A 12,571-nucleotide genomic window follows, 5' to 3' on the forward strand; every position below is an offset into this window, starting at 1 on the left:
GAGGGACGACCTGGAGCGCTCCAGGAGCACCACGGAGGGCCAGGCGCGGCACGCTCGCACACCGACGGGGGGCGCGCAGCGTGGCGGCGGGGCGGCCCTCCCCGCCGCGGGGAGGGCCGCTCGCGAGGCGTACGCCAAAGAGGCACAGCGAGAGCGTCTGCTGCGTCCGAGGACCCCGGTCCCCGCCCACGCTGGGAGGCGGGGGCGGGAGACCGCGGGTTCGGGGCCGGAGGCCGCAACCCTGCCTTCCGCACACCCCGGCAGGCGGGGCGGAAGAGAGGCGAGGAGCCCGCGGACAGAACGAGAAGAGCGGTCCCGTCCCCCAGGAACGTCCGTCCCTCGTCTGGCACGGCTTAGGCCCAGCCCAGCGGAGCGTGGCACCACCACATCAATCGGTTGACCCACCCAGCCTAAAGCCACGGCGGGGGAGGCCCGCAGGGGAGGCACGGCGAAGACCCATCACACGGAGGCCCGCTTCCGCCTCGCCGGCGCCCCTTCGTCTCGGGCAAAGAGCAGCCAGCCACCCCAGAACGAGAACGCCTGACACGGGGCACAGAGCCTGTGGGGTGGGGTCGTGCCGGCCACTCACCACCGGGTGCCTGCAGCGGGGGCAGCGCACAGGGTCGAGCACCCGACGCCACCTGGCCCCGCCGCCCTCGGGCTCAGCCAGAGGCCGGAGGCGGCACCGCGGGTCGGGGCAGCCGGACGCGCACGCAAGAGCCGGCGCGCAGGCCCAAGCGGGCAGCTCAAGCGGCAAGGACCGAGCCGGGCGTCAGACAGCCGCCCCCCGCCCGGAGTCCTGCCCGCGTCCGGAGCCCCAGCGTCTATCGGCGACAGACGCAGAAGAACACCGTGTCAGCACCTATCTGGTGGCAAAAAGGCCCCATTTCCGGCGGAAGAAATCATCGCGCCCGACAGCGGGGCCCACCCACGAGGTTCACGGGGGCCCCCGGAACCTCGGTCCGGCCACCTGCCCCCAACACTTCCCCATCCACACTTGCCCCGGAGCGCCCGGGGCCACCTGGTCGACCCGGGGATGGAGGGGTGGCAGAGTGGGCCGGGGACACGGGGGAGAGGGAGCGGGCTGGGGACGCCCTCCCCGGTCCCCCCACGCGGGCAGGCACCGGTCCATCCGAGTCTCCGGGCCAGGACTTGGTTCCAAGAAAGAAACACAGCACCCCTCCGAGCCGCCTCCGATGAGCGGGCCCCATGAGGGACCACGCCCGGGCCCGGGAGCCCCTCCCCGGGCCACCCAGTATGGCTCGCGCCAGTCCCCACCTCCCGGCCCGGACTCGGGGTGGAGAGCGGAGGGGGGAGACAAAGTCGCGTCCGACGACCGGGACCCACGCGGGCACGCTGACAGGCCGGGTGCACCCTCGCCGGCCACCTGCGCGAGCAGGGGCCGGTCCGTCCACGTCTCCGGACCCATCGGGACTTGAACCCATTTCTCCAGGGAGACGCCCGGAGCCCACGGGGCAACGCACCCAGGCCCGGGCCAGCCTCTCCGGGTCACCGCTGGCGGCCCAGGCCGGTCCTCACCTCTGGAGTCCGGCTCGGAAAACCATCGGCCCGAAAGCATCTGACGACCGGGACGCACGCGCGTCCACCACCGAGCCCGTGGCGGCCTCCACCGGCCTCAACGCTCGGCCCGAGCCGGTCCCCACCTCCGGAGCGGGACGCGGGGGGCACCGGGAAAGGGAGGTGGGGGGGGTCGGGGAACGAACGCTCCCAAGGGCGGCCCAGGAGAAGGCCGGGCCACCAAGTCCCAGGCGCTCCGGGCGCGGCAGACCCTCTCCTCTCCCACCGCGGCGGCACGACCCGACATGGGTTCCCGCGGCCGGAGGGGCACGGGCGCATGCTGGTCGACCCGGCCAGGCGGCCCCTCAGCCCCGGCTCGGGAGCGCGGCGGCAGTCACAGCCCCATAGATCTGCAGGCCCAATCTCAGGCGACAGCAGGAGGCGCCTACGCCTCGGCGCCACCGGGGCTGCCAGCACCAGCGTCGCCCGCCTCCCGGAACTCTGCTTCGGGCCCGGCGGCTGAGTCACAGCCCTCGACAAGGTCGCCGGAGCTCCGGAGGGAAGGGACAATATAAAAGCGGCCGCCAGGTGGCGCCCGACAACCGGCTCGAACGTCCCCGGGCCGGATCCCGGTCGCCGGCCGGCCACCGAGGACGCCGGAGCGCCGGGCCGCCCAAACGCCCGAGCTCCTCCCGGAGCGGGGCGGGCGTCCCGCGCGGCCCCGAGGGGTCCGCCTCGGAGCTAGCTCCCGGCCCGACACGACACGACACGACACGACACGGCGCGTCCCGATCCCCGGCAGCACACGGGGGCGGGGGTAGCTGGCAAGATGCCGCCGGGAGGCTGCCTGGAAGGGGACGCGATTCCAGGCCATGGGGGGGGGGGGGGGCGCGGGGAATTCCACGGAGACGCCCACAGTGCCACAAGCGAGATCCCCAGCTCCCCGGAGGGTGAGAGGGAGGGAGGGAGGGAGGGAGGGAAGGCGGGGACCAGCGAAACGAAACCAGGCAAGCGCTCAGAGAACGACGCAGGAACTCATCCCTTCTGGCACGGGGAAGGGCTTTGGAAAGCTGATACGCAGAGCCCGGAAGCTAGAAACGAAAGTAAACATACACTCTGGCCCCACACAAATGGAAACAAACATCTATTTCCGCACAGACCGCGACAAAGTCCAAAGAGAACACATGGGTGCGTGGGTGGGGAACATGCCCTTGAGGTCAGAACGTGGATTTCAAAATGGACTGACCACAGTCACCGGCGGGCGGGGGCAGGGGGGCGGGGAGCAGCGAGTCAACAGCCATCCACTAAAGAAACCGCGTTCCAGGACATCTACACAATGCAACGTGGTGAGTGTGCGTGCGTGCGTGCGTGTGTGTGTGTGTGTGTGTGTGTGTGTGTGCGCGCGCGCGCGCGCGCGTGCGTGTGAGAGAGAGATTTACAGTAAAGGTTCACAGTGACCTGTCGTCCCACCAAAATCAAACCAAGCCAAACTACCAAAAAGTCAAAGTCAAGCTCTGGGACTGCTGTGGCCCTTCAAGGAGTACGTAAAGGCACACACACATGTACGTGTATGCACACGTGTACACGTACAGACACACACACGTGTACACGTACACACACACACGCATCTGAAAACCTCAAGCATGTCCCATAAGAGGTTCCTGTCCAAAACAGGGCAAGGCCTCATGCAACGCAGCCCCCCCAGAACAAGCAACCCGATGGGGAAAGTGGGCAGGAGGCCTGAACAGAGCAGACCAAGACCAGGCATTTTCATCCACAAGGAAACAAAGCCAGAAAAAACCAACAGAAAACAACGCCCACAAAGGAAACAAAGCAACAAGGACGACGACCCCCACCACTCCAACAGCAACCGCAACACAGTTTTCCACTGTCAACAAAGCAACCAACAGTACCTTTCTTGGGGGGTGGGGGCGGGGACAAAACCAAAAGCCAAAGGAAACCTTTCCCTGAAATACAAGAAACAACTGGGGCTGCCTAGCTGGCGCACTGCTTAAGAATCCGCCCGCCACTGCAGGGGACACGGGTTCGATCCCTGCTCCAGGAAGGTCCCACATGCCGCGGAGCAACGAAGCCCGTGAGGCACAACGACTGAGCCCATGTGCCGCAACTCCTGAAGCCCCCGTGCCTGGAGCCCGTGCTCCGCACCAAGAGAAGCCACTGGCAATGAGGAGCCTGCGCACCACAACGAAGGGGAGCCCCCACTCACCGCAACGGAAAGAAAGCCCGCGCACAGCAAAAAAAGACCCAACGCAGCCCATCAAATACAGAACCATTTTTTTTTTAAATGGAGGGTATGATAGAAAGCGCTGGCATTTCTCTGCACAAGCATACACGGCCAGGCCCAGGATCTGGAATCGCGACAGCAAGTTCCAAACGGCAGAGGAAAGTGGCTCCTGACGGGACACCTATTTTTCACGCTGAGAGAGACCACCACCATGTCATGCTGGAGGACTCAGAGATATCACCTGGCGCCTGACAGAATGGCTCCCCGACAACAGATGACACTACGGAAAACAGCACAGAAGTCCCTGAAAGCACTGCACCAACAACTACCACGTGACCCAGCAACTCCACTACGTGCCCACCGAGGGGGTGAGGGTGACACATACATACACGTGTATGTGTATCCACACCTATCCCTATGTAGCCATAGTTAGGGACATACCGATAGCGCTCTCTGTGTGCATACGTCTCTACCTAGTCACACACAGGCGCGCGCGCGTTTATGACTCAACCCTACCAGGGAATGAGGTCTTGCCATCCGCGGAAACATGGAGAGACCCAGAGGGTATTGCGCTACACAAGATACCTCAGGTCGCGAGACTATCATGTCTGTGAAGAACGTACACAGCAATACACACACATGAACACAAAGAAGGAACCGCAAACAGGTTCCTCGACACCTAAAAGGAACAAATGGGGGGTGGCCAGAGGAGGGAGGGAGGGGGGAAGAGGGAGACGAGTGCAATAGGTGAGGGAGAGGAAGCGGTGCCCACTTCTAGTTATGAAATAAACAACTCACTCGCAGGATGTCATGTACAGCAGGCGGAATAGAGTCCATCCTACTGTCATGACATCGAATGGTGACAGACAGTAACGAGACTTATCACGGAGATCCCTGGGCCATGTGTAAACATAGCCACTCGCTAGGGTATACACCTGAAAACCAATATACTCTTGTCAGTCTGTTAGACTTCCATTTTAAAAGGGCGGGGGGAGGAGGGAGGGAGGGGGGAGGGGGGCAGAGAAAGGAGCAAGAGGAAGAGGAGGGTGGTGGGGGAGGAGGAGGAGGGGGGGGAGGAGGAGGAGGAGGAGGAGGAGGAGGAGGAGGAGGAGGAGGAGGAGGAGGAAAAAGATGGCTTGCCTTGAAGAAATCAACAAAAGGAAAGAGCGAGAGAGACAGAGACAGAGGCAGAGAGAGACGCGAAATCAAGAGTGGACACTCAGGTGACTGCAAGAGTTAAGGGAGATTAAGACAAGAAACAAACTCCCAACAGTAGTTTGGTAAGTCCAAAATCAAGATTTGGATATCATGCTGGCATCAAGCACCAACCCTTCTAAATGGACACAAAGACACACAGGCCTCCCTCACTTGGGGCGGGGGGGTCGTCAGGACCAGGAAATGACCATGCAAGCGGAAGCTGGAAAAGGCAACCTTGTTCATCCACGGCGGAAACATACCATGGTCCCACAGCATTCAAAACATTGTATCAAAACATGTACAAACGGCTCTTCCTCACTCCCAATGAAAACTGCAGAGAACGTCCAAAACAGCCAACGTGTGATTTGCTTAGCAGATTGTCATGGAGAGCCTCGACCAGAAAGCATCGCTTTCGGTTTGTAACATCATAGGAACAGCAGTCTCAACAGCGCTTGCCTTCTTGGCGCAGTATCATTTCTACGCCTGGATACACAGTCCTACTTTGGGGTGGGGGGGTGGGGGTGAGGGAGCCCTGCCAGCAGTTCCTATTTTTCAAAGCAGACCTCTTCCCCCTCCCCCCAACCACCACCACCATTTTTCTTATTTTTTTTCTCTTTCCTCTGGTCTCAGGTTCTGCCCAATCCAGTCCACTGGCCTCCATCCCAGGCCACTGTGGGCTGTGTGTACAGATTTGCAAGATGAAGACAGTTCTCCCCAGAGAACCGGGCAGCCGCCCGGCTGAGATCTAAAAACCGATCTGCTCATGCAGTTCCACTTTTTCTTTTTCTCTTTTAAATGGGCTTCTTTCTGTCAAGGAGAAGATTTCCAAATCAAAAGGAGACCGAAAGATTTCTAGGTTCCACAGCTTCAGGATTCCATGGATCGGGGGTGTCAAAAAGTCTGCGCAGGGCCTTCAGTAAAGGCCGTCTTTCTCAGCGCACACAAGTCAACCCGAGACCAAGGCAACCTGAGGGCAAAACCCCTCGCTTGATTTCATTTCTCCCATTAGGCCCCGAACATCAGAGCGCGTGTGACAGAGAGAGAGAGACAGAGAGAGACAGAGACAGAGACAGAGACAGAGACAGAGACAGAGACAGAGAGACAGAGAGAGAGAGAGAGAGAGAGAGAGAGAGAGAGAGAGAGAGAGAAACCCCACAAAAGAGAAACAAACGAAAACCCCAGCAAAGGTTCCATACATTGTTCGCCAGGATTGGAAGTGATGACGTCGTTGCGGGGGAGGGGGAGAATTATGCGGAGGGCACTTGCAAACCTCGCGGTTGCAGCCAGCAGGTGCTGACAGATACGTTTTTGAAACCGGCTGGCGGCGCCCTTGAGCTTCCTACGGTTCTGACCATACCCGTTCTCAGGGAGGTGGCTGTGGAGCCCAGGATAGGCCACGCCAAAATGCACCTCCGTGGCACAGTGATCATTTGGCGTGACGGTGACCTCAAGCAGGCGGCCAACACAAGAGGGACCCTCGGGCTCTTCTTTGTGTCTCCCTGAAAGCGAGACATCCATCTCTCTCTCGGGTGAAAGGCGCACTCCCTGCATCTGCACCTGGAGTTAGGAGGACGCTCCGATCCCCAAAGTAGGGAATTCATTGGGGCCGAGAAGCCTAGGGAGACAGACACTGTGACTTCTTTCAGGGACCCCCCCCAAGCCCAAACTCTGTTTAGATTCTTCCTTCCCTCAGGGCGCACCCGAAAGCTAAGTCTCTCGGTCTGATCCCTGTCTCACACATGTACTGTCCCTTGGTCTACACAGTCGAAAAGCTGCCCGCCTCAGCCACTTCTCACGGCTAGAAGGTAAAACAACAACAACAACAACAAACGAACACGTGTTCCCGCTCCCGCTTCCTCTATCCGCCTTGAGTCCATGTTAGGATGAGTCCAGCCACGAGGACTCAAGAGGGGCAGAGGGGGAGATTTCCCCCTCCCCCAAACAGGAAGGGGTCTGGAACTCTCTTCCCAGTGGCCACCCAGCTCAACTCTGGGTGCCTGAACCCTAGTTTGCCTCCTTTCGAGTTTTAAATGCTCTTCCCTGGGTTAGAATCACAAGGAGAGATGCTCACGCATGTATGTCTTCCAAGTTTTACGTGACATGGGGCAGCCCTCCTAAGAAAGCAAAGAAAGACTCAGAGAAGTGGCAACACCTACAATCTCTTCGGTTCTGCTGAGGAGAGGGAGGAAATCTGGGAAAGTAACTATACTATGGCCCGGGCTGGCGGGCGCCGGGGTGGGGGGGGTGTTAAGGGAGCTAAAGGAGGATGAGATTTCTTAGAAACTCATTCTTAGGCACAGAAACATTGGATGGATGCGGGACCCCACCTCTTCTTTTCCCTTGTGTTGGGAAGATCATTTGGCTCCTGCCAGCTGGGGTTTCATGCCCCCACGAATCATCAGGCGAGTGCTCCGGAGAAAAGAGCGAGAGCACAGGTCAGGAGAACATGGAGAAGATGGCTGCCGGATGCCCGGGGCCACACGGATGTCTTCGGGGGCACAGGCACGTCCACGATCTGTGGACCATGTCTACGGCAGATTGGGTGTGTAGGTCATTTTGAACAGGCTCCCATCCACCTGCCCTCATTGGGGTCCTGTCTCCAGCTCCCCTGAGCGGTGCCGTCACGGCCAGGTGAAGACAGGGCTCCTCCAGGGGCGGGCCCGTGCCAGAGAAAGGGAGACGGCAGTGAAGTCATCGAGCTTCGGGTACTTCTACCAGAGTGACTCTCCTTCATCAAGTCCCCGGCAGGTGGAGGGACACGTCTTTCTGACACGGTGGGGCCAGGGGAGGCTTAGAAAAAGGCTTCTGACAACCGCACCATCAAGTATGAGCTCTCCGTTTCCTTGACGGAAGAGTCCCCCACTCTCCCAAGTGGTAGAGCTAGGAACGGGCCCCTCGGGTCCCATCTTACACGTGAGAATGACATGCTGACTTTACCCCTCTTCAAGGCGGAGTTTGTAAAAGGTCAGCCCTGGAGGAAGGACCCAGCTTGTCAGTCCTCTCATGCTATCATCCAAGCCGAGGAGAGCCGTGCCAGGCCTCCACGGAAGGAATACGGCGGTCGGCTGCCTTTGGAGAAGATGGCTCTGTGAGCAGCAGCGTGGAAACCAACCGAGAAGCAGGGGCCACTCTAGAGGCCAGCAGGGTCCTTAGGGGCCCAGCCAGGCCAGGCCAGGCCAGGATGGAGAGAGGGGATGGAGCCGGACCTTTGAGGCCCTAGCCTCCACAGCACCTGGGATTCTGCTGGGATTCTTGAGAAACTCGCTCCACATTCTAGAAGGGCCTGCGTGTCACAAAGATACGAAGCCATACTTTCCTTAAAGAGCACCTGCCCTCAGGAAGTGGCACTCAGCACGCTCGCTGGTGATGGGCCAGACACACCCATAGACACTCAGGTTCCAGGGAAAAGCTTTGCTCAGCTCTTTCTCCCCTTGCGTCCTCAAAACACAAAGCCATCGCTTCCGGATACCAGGGAAGCTCTCAGGTAGGTTTGTGCTGGGGCGGGCGCCAACTAGAACTGTGAAGAGGGGAGATCGGAGCCGCAGAAGCTCTGGGGCCCCGAGGAAAGACGCCGCCGCCGATCCACCTCTCGCACCTTCCTCTCAGCGGGAGGGCCAGGGACTCTCCCCCCGCACAGGATCCTGGCCACACACGAGGGAGGGCCCACACCCACTGTCCTGCTCCTCTTTGCCTGGGGTGGGTTCAGAGACACTGGACTCGGCTCATCCCTCTCCACAGCGGCGCGTCCCTCTCCACAGCCGTGCACGGCAGGCAGCAGAGCAGAAGAACAAGAGCTGGCATCGTCCACCGTTCCCAGAGCTGCTCCATTCCCGTCCACGCGCATCCGGATGGGGCGCACAGACAGGGCGCCCGTCCTGAGGTCACCGTGTCGCTCCAGGTGCGGACTCCCGAGATGGTGACATCTCGGTCGAGGAGACCGTCCCCTGTGAGACCACAGGCTTGGCAGTATTGCCGAGAGCATGCTTCGTGGGCCATCTGCAATTCCATGTCACCGGAAACATACCGTGTCAAACTTGTGCTCGGCCTCCAAGTCAAAGGGCTGCCTGAGGACTTTGACCGACAATTCCAGTTGCTCCTGGCCTAAGAGACACAACTTCTCCCAAGAAAACAAACCGTAACACAATGTAAAGTCTGACCTACCTCCAGACGCGTGTTTGACGTGGCACGGCCATGTCCGGAGGCTCATGTGACTTCCATGCGGGGGCAGCCTGGGAACCGCCTTTCTGAGTCTCCCCCTCCCCGTGCGACCCCAGGGTAGGGCTGGTGCGAAGAGAACGCTGGATGGGATGTAGGCATTGGAAGTGAAGCCACAGCCAAGGCTCTCTGCAGGCTGTCGCCATCCCACACGGTGACAGGTGGGCACAGAGGTGCAGGGTGGAAGGCTGTCCATCCACACATACACACACACACACACACACACCCACCCACCCCCGCCGCCCTGCGTCTGGCTAGTGTTCCCAGCTGGTGCCCCCTGGACGACAGTGGCCCAGGCCACTCCTGGCTGCCTGGCCGCAGATCCACCGAGGGACAGCTGTGCCTTCCCCCGAGTCTCTCCATGTCTCCCCTGTGGCCCCGCACATCGGTGGCTACCTTTCCCTGTGGGCGCTGACAGCTCCATCGGCACTGCCACCTCCGCCACTGCCACCGGGCACTCAGAGGACTGAGAGCCACAGCCTTCCCTCCCCTCCCCTCCTCCGCAGCCCAGCCCAGCCCTGCCCTGCCCAGCTGCTCCCAGGCCTCTGGAAGGTCCAGTTCCTAGAACGAGGTCTTCATTCCTGTGACTCCCACGGTGTCTCTGCTTCCATGACACAGACCGGCTATGTTGTCCCGACAGTAGGACACACACAGAAACCCTGTGTGAAAATCATGAGGCTGACAGCATCATTCGTCATCTGAGACAGAAAATCAATACAGATATCGTATTAAATACACATAATTATACGTAGGGGTGTGTGTGTGTGTGTGTGTGTGTGTGTGTGTGTGTGTGTGTGTGTCTGTCTGTCTGTCTGTCTGTCTGTCTGTCTGTCTGTATCTCACTGCAGTATTCACACAAGCATTGCCAGCCAAGCAGAACCTCAGGTCTCTGTGATAATTGTCCCTGGGGATGTTCTGCCGACTGTCACGCAGAGACCGTCGTTGTACGGAGACACAGGTAAAGACGTGTGTTTGTCAAGACAGGAGAACACAGAAAACACATCCTGTTTCACAGGGATGAACTAGTGTCATGATGCCAACCTGGGGACACGGGCGCCCGTTCATGCTCCTGGCCAGGCCCTGCAAGCATTAGGGGACCATCGCTTCTGTCCTTGTATGGGCCGCTCACTGCACCGAGTTCTTAGTCACCTCACGTAGCCCTCACCGCAAATCCACACCTTGAACGTGGTCCTCCTTCCTCATCGCCACCGCCACCACGTTCCTCCTGGTCTCTTTAAACGCGCACGCGTCCCTGGTGGGTGGGGTAAGGAGCCAGCTCCCCCCACCCCACCCCACTCCGGTGCCTGCCTGCCTGCCTGCCTGCCTGCCTGCCTGCCTGCCTGCCTGCGTGCGTGCGTAGAGTAGAAGCAGGGAATGTTCTGTCGTTCCCCCTTCCCAACCCGCGAACGAAGGAAACCTTCGTGTATCTTTCTATACTTTATGTGCTGTCGCCTACATGTGTTCCCCCATTTTTCTTTATCCACAAGAGCTCCCTGCAGTCCCCACTCTCTGTATGAACGGCATTCACACACGTCCAAAGTGAATTTATTTCAGCTTCTATCGGGTGGCATATCCAGATAGATCCTTTAGGTCAGGAAGCACAGAAACACAGCCAAGTCGAGTGAGTGCTGAACCAGAGTCATTTAGGAATCCTATGAGGTGACCAGTGTGGAAGGAGCATGTGTTCCAAGGCACTTCTTTTGATGTCTTAGGTTTACCTAGCCAGCAATGCAGATCCCATGAAAGTGGGCAGAGATCTTTTCTCCATAGGCTCTCCTGTTACGGAACGCAAGTGTGTTCCCGTGCCCACGGACGACACACAGTGAGGCCAAACAAGGGGACACGTCAGAGTTTGGGGCAGGGGAAGGTTTCTAGCATGGCCGAGCAAGGGGAGGGTGGGAATCTTTCTTTTCCAGAAAAGTTAGAACTTCTCTCAAGTTGCATGGGCCCAGAAAATGCTTTCTCCTCTTCGATCATCAGTCAAGGAAAGGTAGCACCTGGTTTTTCACGAGGAGATTTTCTTCCTAATTCCAGTTATCTTATAAAATAAAGAAGAAAAATTATGTTAATGTTTCACATAAGCGTCCAGGACTATTTCACTTCCATGATTTGAAGAAATGTTATTTTCTCTCCAACTGACACTGTCCTTGAAGGACCAAGCTAAACTTCTAAGGAGCCAAATTCCAAATAATTTTGAGACTAGGAAATACAAAGTGTAGTGTCATAGATTGATTGATGGATCCATTGATTTCATCAGACAGCAGTCATCACTTCTAAGATTATTCGAACACCACTAACGTTTGGGTAACAAAGTTGAGATGTCTGCGCTCGAGCACGTGCGCGCGCGTGTGTGTGTGTGTGTGTGTGTGTGTGTGTGTGTGTGTGTGACTCATAAGGGGATGTTTTCCATAGCTGTGCACTATGGCACTGCAGGATCTCTGGTTGCTGAGTACCCAGAGGTGGAAGCCCCGATACAGAGCTTGGACTGTGAAGTTATGCATGGGTTCTCAATGGTGTGTGTGGGGTCGGCCCCCCTAATCCCCCATGTTGGTTGTTCAACGGTCAACTCTAATATATAGATCAGAGAGGATATCATCCATGTGCTTCATATGAATAACTTTCCCAAATAATCTTTATCTTTTTCAAAGGAAGACATCCTGTAATCCATTTCATAAGATGCTATTGGGAACCTACTCCCCCAGCATGTGAATTATCCCTACAGAGCACAAGATCCCTGAGAAGGAGGAGCCCTGGACGCTGAGACACCAGGAAAGTAGGCTTTTAGATGATATTTTCTGCTTCTCATGAGATGACGGTGTCTACTGATCCTATTCAAGTGTGTAAAATGAGAGCCCCCTGGCAAGGATCAGCAGAAGGTCTTTGCTGCTGGGCCCTGGGCTCTTCCTTTCAGTGGGGAGGCCAAGAGCCTCAAGAAGGAAGGAAGGAAGGAAGGAAGGAAGGAAGGAAGGAAGGAAGGAAGGAAGGTAGGTGGGAGGGAGGGAGGGAGGGAGGGAGGGAGGGAGGGAGGGAGGGGAGGGTTTGCCCGGTGCCATCAGGCCCGTGTGTCACCCTAAAGAGAAGGGCAGCCATCGCCACTGCTGGAATCATGTCCCCATTTCCTGGGCAGGACATTCAAGAAGGCCTCCTCCTGTGTGTTTCGTGCATCACCTCGACGGTGCCCCCAGGAATAGTCACCGGAGGGAACTGTGCAGCTGAGCCAACCTGCCTGGGAACACGGCCTCCTTCCTTTAAGAAGTGGAAAACTCGCCCAGTGCTCTCTCTGTTGTTGTTTTTCCGGTCCTTATCCTTGTCCTTGTCGTCGTCATCGTTACTGTTGTTAACAAGTGAATGAGAGTGAGTCAGAAAGAGAAAAACAAATATTGTATATTCACACAT

Source organism: Hippopotamus amphibius, chromosome 15 (genome assembly GCF_030028045.1).
Source record: "Hippopotamus amphibius kiboko isolate mHipAmp2 chromosome 15, mHipAmp2.hap2, whole genome shotgun sequence".
Classification (NCBI taxonomy): Eukaryota; Metazoa; Chordata; class Mammalia; order Artiodactyla; family Hippopotamidae; genus Hippopotamus; species Hippopotamus amphibius.